General features: G+C 42.4%; 1 long non-coding RNA gene across 1 annotated transcript in view; it reads right to left on the reverse strand.

The window, feature by feature from the left end:
• Positions 1-24,398, reverse strand: part of LOC138685573 (uncharacterized) — a 104,239-nt gene extending 79,841 nt beyond the window's left edge. Inside the window, exon 1 of the long non-coding RNA XR_011324867.1 lies at positions 23,828-24,398. This is a non-coding gene — a long non-coding RNA (uncharacterized lncRNA). The remainder of the gene's footprint in view (positions 1-23,827) is intronic.
• Between the last annotated feature and the right edge of the window lie 427 nt (positions 24,399-24,825).

Consider the following 24,825-nt stretch of genomic DNA (forward strand, 5'->3'; position numbering starts at 1 on the left):
GGCTGGGCCTGGCAGTTCTCCTCCGCCTGCGCGCCGCTGTCGCTTCCCTGCTGGCCGTCACCGTCGGAGCCAGCGCTCCTCTGCCTGGGCAGCCAGTAGAGCCCAAAGAGCAGGAGGAGCAGGGTTTCGGCAGAGGCCCAAAACCACCAGTGCTGGCAGGCGGCGAGGAGCACGCCTTGCTGGGCGAACCCGCGCGGCTCCCGGCTCCTCTGCTCCATCTCCTCCAGCAGCCACGTCATCTGCTGCCTCTGCTCCTCCTCACGCTGCCGCAGGAGGTCTCGCGTGGCGGCATCTGTCCGCTCGCCCACCCTCAGCGCGTACTGCACGATGCTCAGCACGGTCAGGATGTGGGTGATGCCCACAGCCATGGTCTGGAGGAGGAGGGAGAGAGGGAGAAAAGGGGCTCAGCGGGGCTGGCTGGGAGGGAGATGGCAGTAGGGCCAGGAGACGCAGGGGCCCGGGGCCGGCTGGCCAGCTGAGGGGCAGGTTGGCGAAGGCTGCGGGGACGGGGGCACGTCCCCGCAGCCCCTCCCCGGCCGCTCGCCATGGCCGGCAGCCCCGGGCCCCTTTGCGCCCAGCCCCGAGGGCGGCACCCGCCCTGCCTGAGGTGCTCCCCGCAGCGGCTGTGCCCTCGCCCCGGCCTCAGAACCCCCCCCGGGGGCCGGGGCAGCCGAGCCTTCCCCCCGCCTGCCCCACTCACCGCTAGCCCGAGACGGACTGCAACGCCGGCGCTGCCGGCCGGCACCCCTGGCCTCAGCCCTCTGTGATGCGTCCTCTCTGCTGTCACAGGCACCAGAGCCCCACGGGGACGCCACGCCACGCCCAGCCGGCCACCGCCATCGCCCCTGGCTCTCCGGCCCCTGGCACGCGTGGCGGCACCGGCGGCGAGCAGCCTTGGGGGAGAAGTGGCTTACGCTTTCGGGCGTGTACGGCATATATGTGCGCGCGGGCGCTCGCGCCGCTGCTCCTCCCGCCTGTGTTGGGTAGTTACACACCTGCACTGCACCCAGAGACTGTCGACTGCCCGGCCTGACGGGAAATCAGGGCGCCATGCATCAGTTTTGTTGGACAGTCTCATCTAGCACAAATTCAGTTTTTTCTGAGAATGAGGCTAAGGAAAATTTTATTCTGCACTTTGAAAGGACTGGATGCCTCTGCTGTGCTGCAGCTGAATTACAAAGGGGCCAGGAAAGCCTATGTCTGTATTGTCAATATGAGAGTTCTCCAAAATGTGCCAGGTTATCAGGTACCATATACTTTGTAGAGACCTCAAGACTAAAATCTCTTAGCAATTTTCCTGGATGGAGGTTCTCCAGCCTGGAGCTTTGAGGTACTGAAATGGGACTTTCTATGCAAATATGGGTCCAAGATGCTGCAGGCAGCAGAACTGAGAAGAAGAAGGCTACCCTCCTCCATTCCCTCAAATCAGTACAAACTACAGGAGCTGTAATTGCCCCCAGGTCCCAGTGCATGCCTCAGCCATGTCCTCAGGTGAAACAGACTGGGAAGCAGAGCCTATTTCCTGCTTTTTACAGGAAGGAAACCTTTGTGCATGGGATGTACAGGATCTTTGGCATACTCTGGCTTGCAACCCTGGTCTGTCTGACTGGCACACCGGTATGGCAGGGCGTAACATGGGGGTCACCCTGTCTGACACAACTCAGCATGTCAGAGAAGGGGAAAGTGAGGAGCTGCAAAACTTAATTGCAAAGGGGACAACAGCTAGAACTGATGGGGTCCAAAGGAAATAAAAGGGAGAAGGAAAGTGGGAGTGAGGAACAGAGACTGAGACTTAAACTTGCCGGGTTGAGCCTTGAAGAGAGTGGAGGAGAAGCTTGGACCCGGGATGGATACTGACAGCTAAGTCTGAGTAGAGAGGAGACAGTGGGACTGAGGGACTGGAGAGTTTGTCACTTCATAGATTTTAAATATAAAAAGGTCCATTAACTGATAGAGCTTGATCTTAAAAAAACAGAAAGGAAGAGCTGAATGGAGAACCAGGGAGGAATTCAGTCAGGGAAGGCTGGAGAAGGTATCAGAGAGAGGGCCCTCACTGCAATCCTCCTCATCAACCTCTCCCAGCCCCAAAGGGGCCTGGCTGGCCGAGCTCACCACCTACTGTGACATGGATCTGACTTCTGTGAAATCAGCTAAGCTCTGAGAAGGAGCTGTGAAGAGTCTCGGCTGCTGCCTCCCCCCTCTGCCCCATGCTGGGGAGCAGTACCGAGAGAGGGCCCGGTCACTGTCCCCGGCCCGGCTCTGCTCACCGCCTCCAGGCACGTTGGGATGGGGCTACGGGGGGACAAGTCCCTGCCCTGGCTTGTCCCACCGCTGCCCATGGCGGCCTGGCCCACAGCTGGCCCTCGCTGCGCCCTGACCAGTCTGAGCTGAGAGGGAGAGATCGGCTTGGCGAAGCACCTAGGGGACGGCGGGATGGAGTATCGCAGTGAGGACAAGAGGAGAAGGGGAATCGGTAGGTTTGATGAATAACACTAGTCTGAGGTAGGAGATGGAAATCGCTGCATAGGGATGTGGGGAAGGAGCTGGGAAAGTGACAGCTGGGCAAGAAAGTCGTGCCAGAGGACTGGGGCAAACAGTGAGACTGGGAATGAAAGCAAAGATCTGATACCCAGGGTCAGCTACACAGTGTCTGAGCTAGTTATCTACACTGAGATAAGACAAGTCTTGTACAGAAATGCACATTTCTCTCAACTGAGTTTAAAGGAGTACAGAAATCCACATAGCTTATGCAGAAAGTTAGATAACACTACTCCCTTCTCCAGTGTCTGGGGGTAAGGCTGATAGACTGAACGAGGAGTGGAAGGGGGGACACTGGGAATGGTTGAGTGAGGAGAAAAGGCTTCAGAAAGGGGCAGATGGAAGGACAGAAGGAAGGTGAGCATTAAGGTGGAGTGGACAAAGCAGAGGCGATTGTGTTTGGAGCGAACAGACCAGACAGCGCAAACCTTTCCAGAGTCTGGAGCGTGTTGCTCAGCGCAGCTGTCTCGCCATGCCCTTCCCTGCCAGGCATTGCCTGCAGGAACTGTGAGGGAATCGATTTAGTCCTTTCACTGCCTGTGCGCAGGCAGAGGAGGATAACCCACTGCTGCTGTCAGTTACTGTGCCCACTTGGCACGGTGGTCCCAAAGAGCTCAGTCTGTCTGATGACCGTGGGGTGCCTCAACAGGTACTACGCAATAGATTTTTTTTTCCCCACGATTTCTTTTTAAAGCAACGTAATAAAACACACTTAGACCGTGGAAATGCAAGCACCCCAAAGTTAAGGAAAGCCACATTTCAGTTTACTCTTCTATACTTATTAACACATCTTTCCTGTTCTGCAGCCATGAAGTGGACAAAAAAAGTGGACTAACTGTGTGGGATTTCTGCCTTATTCCATGCAAAATTCTGTTGAAAGAAAAGAGTAGGAACTTTCAGGAGGAATGAGGACATTCTCAAGGAAATCAAATGCTGAACTGAAGAGCTGGCTTCTAGCCCTGTCTCAGCCACTGAGTTCCTCTCTGGTGCCAATCAAGTCACTTAACCAACTGTTTCACAAAGACTAGCCATTATGCTTGATTTTATATGGGTTGAATGTGCAGAAGTGCTTAACCTTCCCAGATGCAATTGAAGCCTCTGTGTGCTAAGCTTTGAATGAAAGTTAAAATACAACATGAAATACTCTGCAACATCAATTTCTACAGTGTGGCTCATCTAAAAATAGTGTATAAATTCTTACCTCGGTGCCTCTATGTAATGCAGAAATTCAAATCTCATGCGTGTTTTGTGCAAATACAGGGATTGTTTTTTCAGGCAGTTAGATGATGTGATGATAAGCACTACAGAAAGCAATAATTTTGTTTTCAGTGCAGTTTCACTAATTTGAAGTAATGGGATATAAGGACATTGAAACATGAAGGTAAAAAAAGAAAAAAAAGATTGATTAGATGCTCTATGGCTCAGGACACTAGTAGAAAAAGGAGTATGTAATTAAAACTTTATCACCATGCACTCATGAAAAAGGGTAAGCTACAGGTGCACTGTTAACCTTAATTATAGCACTTCTTAGCCTCTTATCTTACAAACTCATTAACATTTTCAGGTGTTTTTAGTCTGTGTTGAGTACAATATGTGCAACTCTACATGTGTGCCTTGTGGAATATGCCACACCTGGTCTGCCATTGTTGTTTTTTTTCTTCAAAATAGAGCTTTTTTGAAAAAACTTTGGTATGTTGCTTGCTTAGTTTCTCTTTACCCTTCTTTGGATGGAAGAAAAGCCAGGTTTCTTGCAGGAGACAGACCATGACTAGCTTAATTCAGCATGGCCCCTAAATTTCTGGACACATATCTGAAGATCAGATCAAAGATCGGTCGCTTGGCACCCTTCTACTGCCTCTTGGAAAAAAAGAAAAGGCTGAAAGCTTAAGCATTTGCAGACTTTTTTGTTCAGCTTTGAAATGAGACTTCCGCTCATTTGGTCTGAAGACAGGAATATAAAGCAGTTAAGTCCCTGAAAAAATAGTTAACCATACAGTTTCCATACAACACATAAAAACACATAAATTTCAGATGCCATCTTAAGTAACAAGACATCACAGGGTATAGTATTCTTCCACTGATCACGATCTAGCCTGACAGGACTTTTACAGACTATATGCAAAGACATTTAACCTGAATTACTTGTAGAAAACTAGTTTTTCTCCTGTTAGCAATGAAAATTTTCCATGACTCTCATTCCAAAGTTACTTCTCACTGCCACACTTTCCCAAAGTTAGTTCCCTCTCTTTTTCCAAAATTGTGAAGGAGGTGACTGCTGAGTGCCACCCCTAGATTCTTCCACATTCTCTTTGGGACAACCTTGTTGGGTAGGCATGATCCTGCATTATTGAATTTACCCATCAGTGGTGCTCAGGTAGGAGTGCAAAGTGGTCTATGAGAGGATGCCTTCAGAGAAGGCAGAGCTCGTGTCTCAATCCATGAACTTTACTTTGAGCTGCTCTGTATTTCAATGATATTATTCTTATACCTATTTTTGTATGTTTGCTTTTATGGGAAGGAAGCACTTATGTATGTGTTAACGATGGAATGGCTTTATGGCTATTTTTTTTTTTTAGAAAACTTAATAGATTTTATTTGTAAATATGGAAAAGCTTATTTATGGAAACTGGCTGTCTCCTGGGTGGTTTGCATGGCTTCTAAGAAAAAATTCATGTTCAAGTCATGCATGAGGAGCTACAGACATGCTCATGCTTGCAGGGCTATGATCTTATTGGCATCACGGGGACATGGTGGGATGGCTCCTACGACTGGAGTGTTGGAATGGAAGGATACAGGCTCTTTAGGAAGGACAGGCTGGGGAGATGAGGAGGGGATGTTGCCCTCTATGTCAATGACCAGCTGAAGTGCATGCAGTTCCACCTGGGGAAGGATGAGGAGCCAATGGAGAGCCTGACAAATTTGGTGGCCTTCTACAACAGGGTTACTGCGTTGGTGCATAAGGGAAGAGCAATGGATGTTATCTACCTGGACTTGTGCAAAGCGTTTGACACTGTCCCACATAACATCCTTGTCTCTAAATTGGGGAGACATGGATTTGATGGATGGCCCCCCTGGTGGATAAGGAATTGGCTGGATGGTCGCACTCAAAGAGTTGCAGTCAACGGTTCAATGTCCGAGTGGAGACCAGGGGCAAGTGGTGTTCCTCAGGGATCGGTATTGGGACCAGCGCTGTTTAACATCTTTATCAGTGACATGGACAGTGGGATCGAGTGCACCCTCAGCAAGTTTGCCAATGACACGAAGCTGTGTGGTGCGGTTGACACGCCGGAGGGAAGGGATGCCATCCAGAGGGACGTGGACAGGCTGGAGAGGTGTGACCATGTGAACCTCATGAAGTTCAACAAGGCCAAATGCAAGGTCCTGCACATGGATCAGGGCAATCCCAAGCAGAAATAGAGGCCAGGCGATGAGTAGATTGAGAGCAGCCCTGTGGAGAAGGACTTGGGGGTATTAGTGGATGAAAAACTGAGTATGAGCCAACAATGTGCTCTAATCTCATTCTGGGCTGCATCAAAGAAGTGTGACCAGCAGGTCGAGGGAGGTGATTTTCCCCCTCTACTCCACTCTCATAAGACTCCACCTGGAGTACTGCGTTCAGCTCTGGGGACCCCAACATAAGAAGGACATGGACCTGCTAAAGCAGGTCCAGAGGAGGACCACGAAGATGATCAGAGGGTTGGAGCACCTCTCCTATGAGGACAGGCTGAGAGAGTTGGGGTTGTTCAGCCTGGAGAAGAGAAGGCTCCAGGCAGACCTTATAGCTGCCTTCCAGTACTTAAAAGAGGCCTACAGGAAAGATGAGGAGGGAGTCTTTAACAGGGAGTTTAGTGATAGGGTGAAAGGTAATGGTTTTCAATGGAAAGAGGGTAGATTTAGATTAGATTAGGAAAAAATTCTTTACTGTGAGGGTGGTGAGGCACTGGCACAGGTTGCCCAGAGAGGCTGTGGCTGCCCCATCCCTGGCAGTGTTCAAGGCCAGGTTGGATGGGGCTTTGAGCAACCTGGTCTAGTGGGAGGTGTTCCTGCCCATGGCAGGAGGGGTTGGAACTAGATGATTTTTAAGGTCCCTTCCAATCCAAACCATTCTATGATTCTGTGAAGTAAATCAGGTAAAATAAAACAAATAGCTCATTTTAATGCTACACTGCATTTTAATTGCCAAAGCTGAGAAAAGCTGAATTATTTCAATAGAACTCCCTTTGTTTCTTTTTCTTTCCCTTCTTTTTACTGGTTTACTCATTTTAGATACTTAACAAATAGTCGGAACACATTTTTGATCCTTTTGCTTGCCAGTTATTTTCAGAGTAGCAGCTGCATGGGGACATAACATGCAGGAGAGCCTCTGATGCTTTCCTGGTTCTGCTCTCTCTAGCCACTGGAAAAGCAGCCATGCCATACAGACAGCCCTTAAACTTTCATGCTCTTCCATTGATAAGCAATAAAATAGAAACCATGGCCTTGCTTCCCTCTTCCTCGTGACTAAGCAGCAGATTTGACTAGTTCTCCCAGAAGTCAGTGCTCTTCAGTGGTGACAGGGTCAGAGCTGCAGTCCAAAGAGGTGACAGCAGTTTGTCTCAAAGCTGCAGCAGCACTAACTGTGGTATGAGCAAACCACGTAAAATTTTTCCAGTTACCTATATAGCTGGGATTTTTAGCCAACTCAATGTATGGCTGAAGGCGTACTCTGAGAAGAAGCTATCATCTAGTTTATCTTACTGATAAGTGTATGGTTTGCAATCAATACTGTTAGTGCGGACAGACTGCTCTGAAACCCTTTTAGAGCTGGATACACCCAAGCTCCTCATCTTCAGCTGTTTCTTCTCAAAACTGCCTTTCCATTGTTGACAAAACCAGAGTCTGAAAGTCACGTCAAGGAATCTATAGCAGGATGGATAACAAAGGCAAGATGTTCTGGTGAAATTGCCAATTAAATATTAACAGATGGAATAAATGCAACGCTCTTTCTCAGTCACTGGTGTCAGTGGGCCCTGTTAGCTCTTTCAGACATGTATTCAATGATTCAGTGAACAGCCCAAGCCTAGCAGTTGAGGGAGAGAGAATATGAAAGTGATGGTGTGTTTTTTCACCATTTTTATATTCACTGCATGAAAAAATGATAAGCAGCATTGCTTAGATGTTCTGTGATTGAAAGGCCCAAAGATGGATGTTTTGGAAGAGGTCATGATTCCACATGTGAATGGACATTAAGGCTGCCAATGCTCACAATATATTTAAAGATTTGCTACACTTTCTTAAAAATCTAGATGTTTTAAATGTTGAATAAGCTAAATGGTCTTTACAATTGATTTGACCCTAAGTCCTCTTCCGTCTTCTGCTAGATACCAACAGGCTTTTGATGAGACTCTGGATACATATGGAATAAATGTGAATGAGGTCCAAATATTTAAACTGTGACAGGACGAGTTTCAAGCTGCAGCTCTGCTATAGTGCTTTAGACTCGAGCATAAAGGTTTGTCATACCCCTGTGAAAAACATCTACTTCAGGCTTTTAAATTTACCCTGACCCAGCAATCACTCCCTTGTGGGAAGCCCCCTCAGACAGTGGCACTCTGCATAATTACAAAAGTTCATTTGCATATACCTATTTTCAGGATTGCAGTCTTAATTTGAGGACCACAAACATGAAAATGAAGCACCATTTTTTATCTTAAAATTTTAATTATACACAAAGGAGACATGTGAGTGTGGAGCAATATGTACAAGATCAACATAAATAAAACTGCCACTTTTCTTAGCAAAAATCACAAGTCACGAGTGTGAGTTGAGGTTAGATCCTCTTACTGGATTTTAAAGAAAGGCCGGAGAGTGTTATGGTAACTGATGAAACCGCTAAGAAAGTTAGAATTTGATATCTGTAATAAAATCTCCTATTTCACAGCTTCCAACTAGGGGATCAGGAAGAAATATTCCCTATCTTTAGAGCCTCGCATATGTTTGGTTTACTCCATTATAGATTTTTTCCAACTTCTTCAGCTCTGCCAAGTGCAAGAGTTTGAAACTGTAGCCCAGTGCCTGTGGGTGCTGCCGATGTTAGCTGCAGAGCTCTGCCTGGTTGTTTTCTTCCTGCCATGCAGCAGCCAGGGAAACCAAAGAGTTGCCTCTGCAGCCAGACTTGCAGTGGCTTTCATGTGGCTGTTAGGGCTGCCCACTTGGCAGCTTGGCCAGCACACGCATTTTAACAGGTTTTGAACTAAACCCAGGGGCAAAAGTTTTGCTCAACCATGCCAATGCTTTCTAGATTTTTGTTTTCTAATGTATAGCTTTATAAATATTCGATTACTGAATGCATGCTTTCCCAAGCTGTCGCTAGATGGTTTTTTGTTGTGTTTTTTTGTTAACCAAGACTGTCTTGCAAACATATGACTACGAAACTGCGCTAATTATGGAATTAGTTCCAATTTAATGTCTGGTTTATCATAGACCTATTTATGGATAGACCAAAAGCTGTTCTGGCAAATTAGCAGGAAATGGGAAAAAGAAATATCAGTATGAGCTTCATAACTGTTGGCACTAGCTGTGCCTTACTTATGCTCTACTTTAATGATGTTGTTTTATTTTTCTCATAGAAAAAGCTGCTATAAGAAGCCTCTAAATTCAGTAGAGCTATTAAATTCATGATGAAAATAACGTTAAGCTAATGTTCCCTGCTTATTTCAGCAATAGAGTAGTGGTGCTGTTGCATCATTAAAATGTTTTAGTAAGTTTAGCAAAGAAATAATGGTGACAAAACATCATTAGCACCTGTGGAATCTTGATCACCATCTTATAAAAACACAAATTAAGCCACCATCCCAGCCTAGAGAGCCCATGGCTCACTTTTGTCATTGTAGATGTGTTTTAAGGCAGTAACTCAAGCTACCTGTGTCTTTTAACTAAGGGGTGATATTATACAAGGTTTAGAAAAACTTATTTTTCTTCCATGAGACATTTAGAATGCTGTTCTTGTCTCTTATTTTCTGCTGTGTTGGGTAAAAGCAATTGCAAGTGGCAAACCTAATGAGGGCAAGATAATTTAGCATTGTGTTGCCAGCTGTGGCCAGGATTTGGTCACATACTTTCTATTGGCTCCCATTAACATAACAAATCTTACCCATTTTCTACAGCATTAATAATAAAGTTCAGTCTTGTTTAGATTTGGCTGTATTTTGCTGCATATTTAGTCGTATCCACAATGCAGACTAATTGTACTCAGCTGCACGCATCCTGGTTGCTGCCAGCCTGCATGCATGGGTTTTCACGGCATGAAAATTAGGGAGCGGAGAGGTGGGGGTAAGTGTGCCATGGTGTCAGGCTGCAGTCATGGGAGGTACCTGGATCTGGAACCTGCAAAGCTCTCCTAGGACCTGTCGTCTAGATAAGGCCTGCACGGACTTTCTGAACAGATCTGAAAGTGAAATAAAATCACTGACTTGAAACCCGAAACTTAAAAATAGTAAATAAATATATTGATTAGACTTCAAAGCAAATGTGTGGTTAGCTCTCTGTTTGAGGTAATGTTTTGCTCTATAGATTCAGGGGCTGGAAACTGCCTTTATGCAGTATTTAAATGGCTTCTTTTGCTTTTCAAGTGGAAGCTGGCTGAAATGTATCACATCTTTAGGGAAGGAAGAGTCATTCCCTGATGGCTAGCCAAGAAATAGTGAAGACAGCAGCTGCAGAGGCAGCTGGAATTGCCACCCTCGCAGATGGAGTCAAAGTGCTTCGCTGTAGCTGAAATAGGAGGGAATGAGTAAAAACAGAAGGAAGGTAAAAATAGGTAAATAGCAAACCAGAAGCTGTGTCTTAATAAGATCTGAAGGTTTTCTGCATATTCATGTGTAACACAGCCTGGAGGTACCTTAGGGTCTTAAAGAAGGCTGTATGCACGGTATACACTATAGAAAGTGTAGTTTCTCTGAACAGGACTATAATAGCCACAGAAAAATCTTTAAATATCCAAATTGCTTTCTCACATGTGCAGAATGGACAGAGAAATGCAGAGACTGGAAGTGAAAACTGGAAAGAGTATGTAATTTAAGAAATCAGTTTTAAGCAGAAATTTGAACTAACAATTTGTTTTAGCTTATTAAGCTTAAGTAGAAATGGCTGTTTGGAGGTGTTTGTAAAAATTCAGACTTTTTCAACAGAATGAAATAAAACATTGACCAAACAGGAAGATAGGAATAGCCTTTTCCATTTTAGACTTTCTTCATACTTTCTTAAAAATGCTGTGAGAAAGTAAATTTCATGCCAAAGAACTTAGGCCTAGCAATGTTGGGTACACATGCTTATGTGCTTATAAGAAAGCTGCTGAGGGAAAAGGAAAAAAGGGAAATGTAATACGCAAACTCGCACTAAGAGAATGTGCTTTTTTGGGACAGATAAAGAGAAAAGCAGAAATGCAGTTTCTGGATCTGGACATAGCTAGGGATTAAACAGTTAGTCAGTGTTTGAATGCAAACAGTCATTTTCTTTCTGGGTTCACTGGTTTCCATGTCAGTCAGGTCCTCCTTAAAAAAAGGTTTCAAACAAAAATCTATGTATGGACTCGCAGGAAATTCAAATGCATATTTAAGTAAGCAGTAGAAATTATATAATCTGTATATGAATGACCTATATCAAAATTGTGTTTGATCATGAATGACACATGTTTAAACAATAATCCAGCTTTTAAAATTAAAAGGGCTAACTTTTTTCAAAGAAATCTAAAAGTAATTACAATATAGCTAAGTTGGTGAACAAGTCTACATGGGAGTCAGCTGATCACCCAAATGCTTGTGAATCCATTTCACTGAAGGTGAAAACCATTTCAGAGACCCAGAACCTCACCACTGAGACTGTTTCGTCTCAGTGTAAACTGGATAGATAATCTGCATCTTCCAAATACCGTCTGTAACAACACTGATACCAGATGCCAAGCACTAAATCTTTATGGGCTGGGTGACCCTCATTAAGAAAAATGTTACACAGATCTGTACCTATGAAAAAGTACATACTGTGGAGGGACGTTGTCTTAACTTCAAGGATTAATTAGTCACTGGTTGATCCTGCCTAACTGCTATCATCAATCTCCAGTTTAATTTATTCTTAGAACTGCTGTTGTTCCATAGGGTTGAAAATGGGTGTTAGCATTCAAAGTTCCCACAGAGGAGTATTTGCCTTATGTGTTTAGTTCAGTTAAACTCAAATGTCTGTACATCCATCCTCTGTCAGGCCCTTATAAGAAGTCCAGTTCCAACTTTAGGCCTTAGGTCTGCATAAAATGGATTGTGGATGAATGTCAAAGCTCACAAGGACATCCTCTTCCTATTGAGCGAAACACCAGGTTGACACATATGTTTGAACCTTTGGTCCATGTGAAAAAATCACATGTTCCAGTGCTTTGCCACATGGAGCTTATTCTCAGATCAGGGCTTCCAGATAGGGAAGTTGTCAGATTTACAGCTTGAGACAGACAAAAAAGTCTGGCAGCCTGAAGTGAGGTAGCCAAACTTCCCCTACATCCCCAGAGATAAAAATGCGCTTCAAAATCACTCTTTTGAAGAAATTCCAGTGTGTTGCATGTTTCTGAAGGAGAAACAAAAGCATGTATGGTTGTCTTTTCCAGACTTGCTATAAAACTAGATTAGAAGATAATTTTAGACCAGATTTACTTTAAGTAAAAACCAGTCTCCCCTAAATGAGAAAACAGGGCTTTTTTTTTCCCCTGGAATATTAAACTACAAACCATGACAAAATGCAGTGACAAAGTGACAGTTAGACAGCCAGCAAAATCCGTGGTATTTACAATTTTGTCAAATGAGTCCCATTCTGCAAATGTTTTGGCCTTTGCATATTTACATTCCTTGTGCTTCATGCATTGATATGCTTCATGTAGCACAGCTTCTGCACTCCATCAATTAATGCTGCTCTTCCTAGTTTCTAGTCAGCAGGTTTCCATTGCTTCTTTGTTTCCCTGTTTGAATGCAATACATGCTAATTTTACAGTAAATGCCATTTACATTAGCTCAGCTGTCCTCATGACATAATTTGACTTGAAGTTATGCAAATGACTTCTTTCGAGATACCTCTGATTAGCTCTAAAAAACATTCCCTAATTAGTCCTGAGATAATCAGGGAGAAATCACAGTTGATTACATATACTGAATTTGCTTCTCAAATCTGAATTGCTGTATTTCCTGGCACAGGACCTCTGAGCACTCTATACAGTTTGCACCTTTCCTTCACTTGAAAAGCACTTCAACTACTCCCTCACAGCTCCATCAAATCAAACATTCCTTTTTATACTGACTCTATCCAGACAGCTAGGGATCCCTGCTGACAGCCTAAGAAAAACGCCAGCCAGGTGCAGTACAAATTCTGCCTATTGCTGAAGATACAGACTAGTAAATCTTACTGGAAATATATAGATTTTGGAAAGCTTTACAACTGGCATCAAAGGGAGATAACACAAAAGCAGATCTTCTGATTAAAATGACATTGTCAACTGATATCAAAGTGACAATTTTAGCGGTCAGTAATTTATGCTGTATTTCTGGTGGAGTTTGGCTGCCTTGCCTCACACGGAACTGTTGCTGTCCCTCAGTGGTGACTCAGTAATTTATCATAATCCATTTTTCAAATAAACAGGGACAAGTGAACTTCAGAAGGCTCAACATTCAGATTCAATTTGAGTAAACAGATAAATGTTCAAAGGTTTTTCAGAGTTTGGTCTCAATTACCTAATACATCTTGAGTCCTTGAGTTACCAGGACTGGTAACCTTTTCTACATGGTTCCTAAACTCTTCTCCATATGGAGTGCCTTGACAGGGTGAAGAGTAGGTCACGCACCTCTTAATAAAAACTCTCTTTTTCAGAAACAAGCCCACTGGCTGATATTTTCTGTAAGAGAAGGAGGAATGGTAGCTGAGCTTGAGGTCATTTATTGCTGAACAACTCCAGACACAAACACACGCATGAAAAGCACCCAGATTTTGGGTTTAACTTGTACAAATTCTTGAGGATGCTGGGAATTCAGACTTGTATCTGAAGTTTCCAAAGCGTCTCCTTCCAAAGGGGATGTGATTTGAACTTTGGATTTGTATCTCCCATTCAAATGGGGACCACAATTCCCCCTAAAGTAAAGTACTTCTGCAAAATTAAAGGAAATCGTAACAGCAAAAGGGTGAAAATGGAAGTATTTCAACTTAAAGTTGAAATAAACTGCAGATTTGGTGAGCTAAAGAGATCAAGAAAGGAATTTTCATAATGTAGCATTAGCAAGAAGAGGAAGATTTTGCCCCTAAATGAACATCGCAATGCATGAAAGGAGGTCTGTGCAAGACAAAAAGTAAACAACTCAAAACTTTCAGTGGGGCTCTATGGAATAAAGACAGATATAGGACTCAGTTCTGTTCTCATTTATGACAAGACAATGTAAGTCTGAAGCAGTGATATCAAATTTGAACCTTACATAAATCTGATACCAAGATGCTATCATACTACCAACAATAGTCGTGATAATTTTTTTTCTTTTTTTTTTAGAGAAAGGATTGGTGAAGTTTCTTTGGGCTATCAGTAGGAGTTCTGTTCTTTCAATGAGCACTGTTTCCCTTTGTCTCCTTGTTGCTGGGTTATGATCTGGAGAAACCAAAGCCTATCCTGAAGATTTCTGTATCATAAAAGGCAATACAAAGTGCCCAAAGTGGCGCTGTATCCTCCCACACTCTCTACCTCTGGGATATCATGGTCACTGCTCTGCAGAGAAAAGCAGTGGCAAGGACAGAATATGACCATGAAATGGATTCCATAACAGTGTGGAGCATAATCTTTCTGGCATTACTTTGTACAATGTCTATTGCAACCATGAAACCATGGTAACGTAAATATATTTCCTATCACCTATCCAGAACAATTTCATCAAGTTCACTCAGGATATTCTGGAGGTGTAGTGATCTCACATGGAAGTAAAAAAACTGAACAGGAAGAGGAATTATCCAAATAAGTATTTGGTTAATATTTGAGATAGGATTTAAAGACACATATTAGCATGTCAAAATTATTCACCTTTTTTACAACTTTTTTCACCTTATCTTTTGTCAACAGCTATTTTACAACTTGTAAGACACATCCATCCCATCAGAACAACCAACACAGACCACAGTCTTACCACTGCTCATTTTCTCAGAGGCAGCTGCAACATAGTCAGGGAAGGGGTTGCAGATCATACAAATCATTCCAGCAGTCCAGACACGCTACTTCACTATGGTTACATGGACCTTCCTTATCAGAATCAGAAGTTAATTCCTCCTATGGCAAATTTCTTCACCTGGCATGGCACATAGTATCATTGACAGTAATGATAAGTGACAGATAGTTTATGTGATTTTATGACAATCTAAATGCGTGTAATACCAAACGACATCAAAATTAGGCACTCACACTATCATGTAGCCACAATACTAGCTTTGTTTCCTACCCTGTCACAGCCTGCACAATAATTTCCAGTCCATTTCTCTGCCGTACAGCTCTCCTCTGCTTCTACCAGAGCTGCCCTTTCCTATTCACAGAGTCAGGGCATAGTTACAGAGAACGCTGCATGCCCAGTCCTTTTTCACCACTCTGGTATTCCTTCCTCTTCTCCCAAGCATGTGCTATAGCATATGCATGATTAGTTGGGGGGTTTATGTTCCCAGGCAAGGAGTAAGGGCAGGAGGGTTGTCCCACATCCAGGAGACTAAAGGAGGAAAATGTTTCCAAACCCCTTTGGTGTTTCAGAATCTATCACAAGCTGAAGTCTCTCGGGGACACAGCCCAGCCACACAAGGGACATAATTGTGAAAGAAAGGTTAGTGGGTTACAAAACCAACCAAACAAAAATCATCTTATTCCCAGTCCCCACTGCCTCTTTTTCTAAAGGCTGCATATGTGGAGGTGCAATGACACTGGTTTTGCCTTAGTATTAGAAATGGTTCAAATAGAATTGTCCCTCACAGTGAGGTGGAACATTGTGGAGACTCTATAAAGTTGTATAACATCAGTCCCAGTCACCTGGAGGTAGAATATGTACTGTCATCCTCCATGACAAGGTTAAAATATGTATGTTCACCTTTGATGGAATCTGTATTTTCTAAATAAATCCCTAGTGATGCTTATGCATCTATGTGCTGGTAACTCAATAACCTCAAACAGTTTTTTTTGTTTTCTTTGCTTTTCATGAAACAGTGGAGGGAAGTTTGGTTTTGAGTTAGTTCATCTCCATGATGCATTTATTGTTATTACTGTATTTTATGAAGGACCCATTTGCAGGCTGATCAAATAAACAAGACCTGTGGCCTCAGATATGAACCATACAGAGAGAGGAAATCCCACTCTGCATTTTAAAAGCTGCATTTGACCCTATCACAAAGTAATTCATTCTAATGACATGGACATTTTCACAGCATAGCAGTCTGCTTCTACAAAGATCTCAAGATGAAAGCATTCTTACCTTCTACAAAAATGTTGAAGTAAAGCCAAAACATTCGATGCCAAGACAAGAAATACCAGTCTATGACAATGTTTTGCAACATGATGACTTTAATTCCATTATACTAAATGTCTGCTGTTGATGCAGTCATTTTTTATGACAGATTTTAGTGGGAAGGGAAAGCAGTTGTTCATTGCAGTCTTGATTATATGGAAACTGAACCGTCTCACTGAGTCAAAGAACGGGGGTGCTGTACTGTTGCTGAAATATATAACTGCATGTTAATGCTCACTGAGGTCAACAGCAAAACTCATATAGACTTTAGTACTGCAGAATCAGGATTTCACTGTTTAAATGTTCCTTATTTTCTCCCTGATGGGTTGTAAGAGGTACTACTTTGCATAATAATTGAATGGTTATTGAGTTACCAGGATAGAGAAAGGTGCATAAGCATTGAGGAAATTCTCACTAGCAAAAGTAGCCTCCTTCCTGAGCTTGGTCCTGAATTAGCCATCCAATCAAATGCAAGTCTTTTCTGTTCCCCCCCCCGTCCACCTTTGTCCTTATTAGTTGGTCACCTCTGAGCAATGATGACACAGGTACATCCACTACTTAATTTACTACCCATCCTTTCATCACTTTCTTCACCTCTGTCTTTACCAGCACTGCTGGGCCCCAGGCCTTGGGAACAAAAATCCAGATTGATGCAAACACAGACCCACCGTCAGTGAAGGAAGAGTTGGTATGTGGACTATTACAGGAGCTTGACTGCTACAAATCAATGGGCCCTGATAATATCCACCCAATGGTGTTAAGAGAGCTGGCTGATGTCATTGCATGGCCTCTCTCCATAATCTTTTGAGAATTTGGGAGATTGGGAGACATCCCACAAGACTGGAAGAATGCTAATGCCACCCCCATCTACAAGAGGGGCTTAAGGACAATTCAGGAAAATATAGGCCCATCAGTCTTACTTCAGTCCCTGGGAAAGTTATGGAATGAATCCTCCTGCAGGCTATCACAAGTCAAACGAAGCACATGATTGGGAGCAACCAGCACAGATTCACCAGGGGCAAATTGTGCTTGACAAACCTGATCTCCTTCTACAACAAAGTAACCTGCTCGGTTGACGTGGGGTGAACGGTGGACATTGTCTACCTGGATTTCTCCAAGGCTTTCGATACAGTTTCCCACAGCTTCATGCTAGACAAACTGATGTGTTACAGTCTAGACAAGTGGTCCATGCAGTGGGTGTGGAACTGGCTTACAGGCTGCACCCAGAGGATGATGGTAAATATCTCCTTTTCCAACTGGCAACCTGTCACAAATGGGGTTCCCCCAGGATCAATATTGGGCACAAGGCTGTTTAGTATCTTCAGAAGTGATCTGGATGATGGGATCAAGTGTACCCTGATGAAGTTTCCCAATGAAACCAAACTGAGTGGGGAAGTCGACACTTTGGAAGGGAGAGCCACCCTGCAGTAAGACTTGGGTAGGCTGGAAGAAGGGGGCTAACAAGAACCTTATGAAGTTCAGCAAGGACAAGTGTAAGGTCTTGCACCCAGGAAAACATAATCCAGGAGTGCAGGACAAGCTGGGATCTACCCAGCTGGGGAGCAGCTCTGTGGAAAGGGACCTGGGGGTCCTGGTGGACAAGCACCTCAATGAGCGAACACTGTGCTGCTGTGGCAAAGCAAGCCAACAGGATACTGTGCTGCATCAACAAGGGCATCACCAGCAGAGATAAAGAAATCATTATCCCACTCTGCTCAGTGCTGGTCAGGCCACACCTGGAATACTGTGTTCAGTTTTGGTCCCTGCTATGCAGAAAAAGCTGTGGACAGGCTGGAGAGGGTCCAGAGAAGGGCCACAAAGATGACCAAAGGACTGAGAAGCCGGCCATATGAGGACAGGCTGAGAGAACTGGCTTTGTTCAGCCTTGAGAAAAGAAGGCTGAAAAAATTATCACCATGTTCCAGCATTCAAAGTGTGGCTACAAAGAAGACGGAGACTCCCTTCTTACAAGGAGTCGCCTGGAAAAAACGAGGGGTAATGGGTACAAGTTACTCCTGGGGAGATTCCGAGGACAATTTTTCACAATGAGAACAATCAGCCATTGGAATAATGTCCCCAGGGAAGTGGTGGATTCCCCAGCATTGGACACTTTTAAGATTCAGATGGACAGGGTGCTGGGCCATCTTGTCTAGACCATGCTTTTGCCAAGAAAGGTTGGACGAGGTGATCCTTGAGGTCCCTTCCAACCTGGTATTCTATGATTCTTTGACTCTATCTATTATCTTTATAGTTTGCAACATCCTGAGTTTTCCAGTGTACATATTCACTAAGTCCTGAAAGTGAACAACATAGATGTTTTCTTTATTCCTCAGTCTCATGTTGAAGGCTCAGACTCCTCAAACCAAGATCTGTTTACTTTCTGTATATACGTTAAATTTTAGCCTTGCATTTTTAGAGCTTATACAGAAAGTATGGTAAAAGAGAGCTAGACCTCTAAACCAGTGAATATCTGCAGTTATTCCACAGACTCCATTGCTTTTTCTCTAGAGGTTGATCAGCACCACTAAGAGAAACTGACTCTAAATAACTTCTTTCTAATTGATTTAGAAAACAAATATGATGTGTACTTAGAACAATTGGAGGACCAGTTACCCAGAAGACTAGTTTTTATTGTTATTTTTGTAATTTTGAAGTGCATAAAGGTGAAACACAGTGCAATCTGTTTGGAAAGCACCTTTTGAAAAAGGAACACTTGAAAAATATCTCTTACTAAAAGTGCTTGCTTTTGCCTCTATAGTTCCTTTTTGGCTTATACTGTTCTCTCCTTTATTTTCCCCACCCAGCAACTTCTTTTCTGATCAGCCTCTCCTAGGTGCTCTCTGCTCTGATGATGAATTAATTTCTTTTGATTTTCCTTCCTCCCATCTATTCAGCTGATCTCTGGTCTTTCTCGAGGTTGAGGTCTCTAATTTTGTCTTTTTTTAAAGTGAACATACAAGTAGTCTTTGAACATATGTCCTTAAAAGTTCTATTTTCTTTTTAAGGGTTTCTGGCTTTTTATTTTCCCCTTCTCCTTACTGGAAATAGAACTTCAAAGCAGGAAACAGCCTAAAACAACCATAATAGGCTGTGACTGAGGAACAGAGTTTGGTTCAGAACATGGGGTCAGCAGGAAGGTTTCAGCTAAAAATGAAGTGATAGTGCTTTGCTCCTTCAGTTGTGGGTTTTTTCTTTCTGGTGATATTAACTCTTATTATTCATGCTTTTGATGTCTTTTGTTTGTTCTCTTTCAGTGTTAATACAGACAGTACTAAATGATAATAGCATTACTGGCCACTTACACTAATAGTCTTAGCATTGGCACACTATATCCTTAAACAAAAGAAGTTGGCCAGATTGGATTATTATTACAATGTGTGTATGTTTTAATGATCACATTTAATGATTTTCTGTCTAGGTCAGCATTGTTCCTGTTTTATTATCAGCAATATTCATATCCACCATCTAGTTATGCTTTGCACATGTTCCTAAATAAAATTACACCACTAATTTAATGATTTCATATCATGTGAAAATAATTGTATAAAATCCATACTGCTCCTTCTTAAATAAAGCTTACAATTATACAAAGTGTGAATCAGAGGTATTAATAACCTGTATTTTCAGTTTATTCTTGACTGATGAGTAGGTCGGTTGTAATCAGATGCAGTTAAATCTCTGCATGAGACATTGCACCATTTGATCAAAAGAAAGAGTAGAGAAAACACTGCTGTCACAAACACTTTATATGACATCACTGGATGGAGAGACAGAGTTGGTTTCTTAATAGTGAATTCTTCCTCATATGAATATCATTTGATGGGTATAGCCCTCAGCAGTTTCTGCACAGAAATAAGAAAGGCACAAGCCTGATTGCAGTTGAACTTTGACAATGCCTACTGACAACACAAATATTACAGTTTTTATTCTGTACCTCACACTATGAGTTCATGATGTTTATTTTGGTTTAAGTAGCTGACAGAGGTTCAGTTTAACCTAACATTTAGATGGAAGAACCAACTTGCCTGTGAGTATGAGTTAAGTCCAAGAGAAACACTGAAGTAAAATGTGATCTGTAGTAGCCAAAATGCCTGGTCCAACAAGCCAGGTCAACACAGAGTCACTGGACTCATCAGATAGACAGAGTTAAGCAAATGCTGAAATGATCTATCGGATATTGGATTAAGTGATCTCTTTAGCTATTAGCTAAGCTGCTGAAGGACTAGGAAGTCTGAAATTAGAGGTGGTGAGTAGGTTGAAGCAGGAGGAAAGAAAATTCCTCTCTTCAGTCTGTAGGAAGAAGAGGGATAGTTTCAGTGGTGAAATAGACAAGATGAAACATATTTAAGAAAGACTTCCTTTCTACATCATGTCACAATACACATTAGGGAGCTGCAAAACCAGATTAATTTCTTTAACAAGGTTCATTATTTTTTATTGACTTCTACCAGGGAAATTAAAATAACCTGTGCCAAAGCCATAAATGACTTGAGATTTGGAAAAAGATTATCTGCTCTCAATCTTCATTTTCTATTTGATGAAATGAGAAACAAATAATTATAGATGTACTGAAATATTTAATAATATTAAGAAATTATTAAATATAATTCTGAAGAAATCCATAAAGAATTCCTGCTAAGGCTTGCAGATGACAAAGCTGATCTAAAGACAGCTATTCAGATCGTTTGGTAAATTGGCCCCAAATACACAACAAGCATTTGATACAGCTAAAAGTAGTAATGTTGTTGCAGCTGTAGTGGCTTAACGGTATAAAAGTGAGGCAAGGTTTGTAGGAAGAGGTGCTGTTTTCTTATTGGATCAACCAGTTTAACTGGAAAATCACACCAACCCCAAATCTCATGCACAAAGCCTTCTTTAGCTGAAAGACAGCTCTCAGTAACAGAAAGTAAAAAAAAGAGCAAGCTGGCAAAAATGAGAGAGAGGAAAGCTGCCACAGAATAGACAATATCCCACTAGTTAGATCTGTCACTAGGGACATGAGAGATGCATCCCTTCCCGTTTTGAAATGGATGAGTGCCTTAATGTCTGGGCTATTCAATATTCGGGTGCGTATCTGTCTGATTTTGATCAGAGTTTCCACACAGAAATGAAGAAGAGCTCACGTGCCCAAGGCTTCTCTTTTTTTTCTTTTCTGAGTATATATGCTGATCTCATAAAAGATATTTCTCCCTACAAAACTTGCCTGAAGTAAAGCTAAGTTTATTGTTTACACAGATCATACTTAAAGGACGTGTGACTTTGTCCTGAAAAGCAGTGATTCTGGAAAGGGATTGGGAGTCATGGTGGATAAATAGTTGTTTATGAACTGTCAGTGCAAAGCTGTGACAAGCAGGACTCTGGCACTCCTTGAATGTGAAACAGGGATGTTAGCAGGAAGGAGGGGGAAGGTATAGTCTCCCTTATACAGGGCTGAAGAGACCACCACTGGTGAGCTGTATGTAGTTCTGATGTGTGTGCTTCAAAGAGAATACTGCAAATTTAGCAGCTTCAGAAAAGATAGACAAAAGTTATCCAGAAAATATATCTGAGTGAAATGGTTCCCAAAGAAAAGGACGAAATGTGATTTTGAAACAATCTATATGTAGACTTGTCAAAAGAAAACCGATATTTACTTTAACAAAAGCACAATAACAGTCAGCGACTAGCAGTTAAGGCTACAGAAATTCAGACTGGAATTAAGCTATATTTTTTAAGAGGAGACAGTTAACTATTGGAATAATTACCAAAGAACACAGAAAAAAAGATTCTATTGGTTGTATTGGATGTCTGTTTTCAAAAATATATCCTCTACTTCAGCTGTGAGGTATTGGGCTTGACAAAAGATTTTTTTAGACAAAATTACTTGGACTACTTTGTGCAGGAATCGTTCAGGCTTCAGACACTATTAATCTAGGAACCTTGCAACCTTTCAGTCCCTGGCACATGCACACTGAAAATAACATCTCATTATAGCATTCCTTTTGCACGTTTTAACTCTGAAAGGCATTTAGCAATGAGCAGAACACAAAAAAAAAACCAAAAAGAGAAAAGCTCACAGACCCTGATGAGTCAGGGAACTGATGAAGGAGGAAGTGGCAGCAGCAAACCCTGGTCTCAAAAGTAGTATCAGTTGCCACAGCATCATGAACAACGTGAGCTTAGCTCACTGTTCATCCTCATTATTAGTGATGTTCAGGAATTGGCAGTCACTAATAGCATTCTCCATAGCAGTAACGAAGAATGCAGGGATGACACTTACATACCCATGCTCAAAATGGGTATTACAGAGTACAGTTATTGAATACGCCATCCCTCAGACACTGCCGCACTACCCATTATCAGGAAGAATTAATAAGAACTGATACAGGAGTTGGGAGCCTGAACTACACAGTCATATGTATGGTTTTCTGCTCCTTATTACAATTGTGCAGTTTTATTAGCCCAAAACTAACTTCATTAGTTTTGCTGTAAGGGTAACCTGGTAACAATCAGTATTAGCCATGATTCAGCAAAAGGCACAAGGGGATGAATAATCCGAATGATGTGTTTAAAGCTGAGCACATGTTGACACCCTTTGCTGAATGTGTGTCGTGCAAAGGAAGCTAACCAGGAAGCAGCCATGGTCAACAGGAAGGATAAAGTAAACAGCCTAAAGTCCCTTCCAGTTTTTAATTTTTTTATAATTCTGGGTAGATTTTAGGGACTGCTGGAGCCCAGAGCCTTGGTTTCTAGCAGTCTTGGCTTAAATGTCCTTGCAGTTCACATGCCAAACACTCCCTCCTCCTCACTGTTGCAATAAGAGCCTGTGTTGCACCCTCTCTCCTATCCTAAGCCGTTATTATTAGCACATGGAATTTCCGCCTCCTCCTCTGTTTGAAATCCCAGAATTTAATACTAGGGGGGAAAAAAAAAAAAAAAAAAAGTCCTACAATCCTTCTTTGTTATTTAATCTCAACAGAGCTATTTGCCAAGAGCCTTTTTTCCCTTTTCTAATGTCTTTAGGCCACCCTTAGCCTCCAACTCGCAAGGTCAGCTCTCATTTTATGACCAGGAGCTGCTCCAAAGGCATCATTCATTCCAGTGTCTGTTGCCTGTCTCAGCCTCAGGAGCTTCCTTCATTTGTTGTCTTCTGATGGTGCCTTATCTAACTGAAGACAGTTTCTCATGAAACTCATAAAGGACCTAGACCTTTTTGCAGTGAAAACATTAGTATTTTTGTTCCTTGCATGGTGACATCTATCCCTTACATATGACCTGATCTTGTTCCCATTGTGTTCAGTGGCAAAATCCTTTTGTATTTAGGAGTCAGCCCTTATACTTGGTGAACACTGAAAGCAATGCACTGTGATAAAATGTTTAAACTACTTCTTAAAAAAAAGGAAAACCTCAGTGAAGGTTATTTTAGCAATATAAACAACAGCAACAACAAATTAAACAATGATTTAAGCACAAGGCCTCATATTTGTTCTCAATTTCAACAGCTCCTCAAAAAGCTTAAGGGCACAATTCAAAGAGTTTAGGCATTTGACTGCCTAAAAATTAAGAATCTGGCCCCGGTAAGGTTATTGAAAGAGTAAGAGTCAGGCGTCTGTGCTCTAAGTGCTACTAATGGCTCTAAGTCTAAGCTATACAGGCTTCCAAAGGATAATGTACAACGACCGGTGAGAGTTATGTACCTCAGAAGGATAATAAAAAACAAGTAATAATACACTGAGCAAGTCACTAAAAAACTATAGAAAAGGCATGAGAGGGTGCTGAACTCTTACCTTCTGCTGAAGCTGTGAATCCAAGGCTTATCTCTTCAGGGGTCCTCATACTTCCAGAAACTTGTGAAGGAGCTTCATCAGGGAAAAAGGTAAGCTACCTAGACAAATCTATAACCTGATTCTTTATCTATCATTAGCAGATCTTCATCTCTCCTGCTTCTAGTCCATTAGATGACACAGTCTTTTGTACAGAAAAGAGGAGTTGATTGTAAGTGGGCACAGATGCAGCCTTTGGAGTCAGATCGATACATTCACATTCTCAGCCTTCTACAGGCTGTAGGTAGATTCCTCATTTCTCTATATTTGTTGTGGCTCAGCTTTCAGAAGTGCCTGTTTCTTACCAGTCATTGTGAATTACTCTTTGGAGACTCTTAGAGTGTCTTATTGGCTCTGTAGGAAGCCCAATTGCTTCATTACAGCTTTCTGAATCACCCCAACAAAGCCAAGCACAGGATTTTTAGGCACTGAGAGAGCACAGTTAGGAAGGCGAAAGTAACGTCTCTGAATTTTCCATCCTTTGATTATAAGAGGAATTGTGATTTGGGTCTTCAGGTGGCATTGTGAGAATAATGTCAATAATTCTGATTAGCTGGTCCCTTTTCAAAGAAGAATGTGGAACAAATGGATTGATCATTAAAATGAATTGTAAATTATTCAGGCATCATGGTAACTTAAGACAAAAATCCCGTCCAAAGGCAGAGACTACTCAACAAAAATTTCCCTCTTCCACTGGTTTTAAATCAGAAGGAACAATCAAACAGAGCATTCATAATTCTTTCCACAGTAATAATAAATAATATATCTTCTTCATACCCAAAGTCCACTTTGATGCACCTTCCCTGTGACAACAATGCAAGAATAAAAGTCCCACCAGATTCAGCAGTTCTCTTGCCTTCCTCCTTTAAAGCAAGAAAGCTGCTTGTGGAGAGGGCTGACAAAGTCAGGAAAAAAGCGGGTAAAAACAATAATGAAGCCATCTTAATGTCAAGGTAGCACAC

The sequence above is a fragment of the Haliaeetus albicilla genome, chromosome 6 (genome assembly GCF_947461875.1).
Source record: "Haliaeetus albicilla chromosome 6, bHalAlb1.1, whole genome shotgun sequence".
Taxonomy (NCBI): Eukaryota; Metazoa; Chordata; class Aves; order Accipitriformes; family Accipitridae; genus Haliaeetus; species Haliaeetus albicilla.